The sequence below is a fragment of the Olea europaea genome, chromosome 4 (assembly GCF_002742605.1).
Source record: "Olea europaea var. sylvestris chromosome 4, O_europaea_v1, whole genome shotgun sequence".
Classification (NCBI taxonomy): Eukaryota; Viridiplantae; Streptophyta; class Magnoliopsida; order Lamiales; family Oleaceae; genus Olea; species Olea europaea.
Genome location: NC_036240.1, coordinates 1,417,922 through 1,420,372, shown reverse-complemented (window position 1 = coordinate 1,420,372; position 2,451 = coordinate 1,417,922).

Sequence of the window (2,451 nt, the reverse complement as noted above, 5' to 3'; positions counted from 1 at the left end):
CCCCCACCAAAAAATCCAAATTGCAACAGACCATCGTCGTGGTGCCGGCCACCACCATCCCCCACTCCAACCTTCTTTCTCCAACTCAACACCACACCCCACTCTCGCTTCCACCTCCACCTCCATCCCACCCAAAAGCTCGATTCTTGTCCAATTTTCCCTTTTATTTATTTTGATTTTTTCCCTGTTAAATCCAATTTTTTCCCCTTTTAATGAAATGAAGATGTGGATCCGAGGTTCCTCTCAGCGCAAATGAGATTATTCTCAACCTTGATAGTTAAAATGAGCAAGCTGAAGTTTCTTGCAGCTGACATGATCGCTCAATCCAAACTCTTCTCATCAATTTCTCCAAACTGAAATCTGGTATTTCTTTTTTGGGTATTCTATTTTTAGACAGCAGAAAATAAAAATGATTTCACCTAAAAAGACCCAAAAGTTGAAAACAAGAGATCAATCAAGAAAATTGCAGGAAGTTTATGATGAAGATGACGCACCATCATGTTGATTTTCAAAACTTTTGCAATTTGGATTGTGGGGGGGGGGTTGAGAAGAAGATGATGCCCACATTTTCTCTTTCATTTTTTTTTTTATGGTTTATCTATTTAACTTATTTAATTAATGGGATAATATACAAGTTACTATTTTGCCCTTACTAATATGGTAAAAATTGGAGTCAAAATCAGTTCTTTGGTCAACTAACGGTGAAATGGATGGATTCCATCCATCTGGACTTCGGCTGTATATTTATGAAAGGTTTGGGACCTTCGCTGGCACAAAATGAAGGTTTGAGCAAAATCTACTAATAAACGAAAGGTTTAGTACCGCTGCTACAATTTTCCCTAAGTAATATTTCCAAAACGACATAGTAAAAAGAAATAGCTGCATCAAAATCATTTGAGTAGCTGATACACTCCAATCTACAGTGAATTTTTGTTGATTATACCAAGTGATCAACTTTGTGTTTTATTATGTGAATGGAGGTGCTAAAAGAGTGAATTTATAAAGGGGAAATTTAATAACTAAGAAGTTAAATATTACTCATTTCAAAATTAAGAACCAAAGTTTCGAATTTCAAAAATTAGAATTTTATTAAAATTTAGTAATGATTTTAATTGATTAATTATATATTTAATTAATTTAATATATTAAGATCATAGTTCTATACAATTTGATAACAAATTAACGATTTAGTTAATCATATATTATTTTTTGATCACGAATCAAAAAATTTATAGATTACAAATTATTTAACGGTCACAAATCAAACATTTTATAGATCACAATTTGTTCATCGATCACAAATAAAAAAAATTAAGTCACTTTATTTATCAATCACAAATTTTATAAGTCATAATTTATTATACGATCAAAAAATATCAAATTATTGGTCACAAATTAAAAAAAAACTTAGGTCACATTATTTTTTTGTCACAATTTATCCTTTTTATTGATCACATATTTTTTATTAATCATTGATTAATCAATTTAATAGTCACGCACGATCAACCAAATTATTTGTGACATCTACCTCACCACTGTCATCAGCTGCAGCACCACCAAAACTGCAATGCGCCAGAACCACTACCGCCATTCCCACAGCATCACAGAACCATCACCACCACACCCACGAATCACATAACCACTACCACCACACTCCATAGCATCACAGAACTCATCACACCACCGCCACAACCATAACATCACAAAATCGCCACCGCCATACTTATAGCATCACAAAACTCACACAACCACCACACCCACATCATTACAATAGCACACCACTGCAACCGCACCGCACCGCAACTCCCAACCCCATCTTACCATTTTGGGCACCACCAGATGTAGCCAAAACGCCCATCATTCATGGCCTGCACGACCACCACAGCCGTGACGGCTTTGTTTACGAAATATTTTCTTTCGATTTAAATTACCGCAAGTGTACGGTTCGTTAACAAGTAATAAAGTGGATTCAATGAGTCCGAGTATCGTCCCACAGAGATTGGTTAGTTCAATTTTACTTATTCGACCTTAACCGAAACCAAATTACTCAAAATGAATGTGGACCTAATTAAAACTCTAAAATTGGAAAGAAAACCCTACTTATGCAGCTTTTATGATTGTAATGAAATTAATAAGCAAAACAATAATTTAAAACTTTAAAATGAAATCAATTGTTGAGAACGCACGTTTGTTGTAATCAATAGAAATTAAACACACTAGGATCACGATTTCCCATGCAATTATCACTTTAAACTCTAGTTTCACAATATGACAACATAATTCAATTGTTGACGAATCAATGTTCCTAAATCTATCCAATACTCTCTCTCGAGATGTATCAAACCTATTTCTACATACCACCGGCCTATATTTCTATGACAAGTGCATATGTAAAAATGCATGTAGTTTTATGAACACTTAAAGATTCACGTAGGGCATAGCGGTATATTT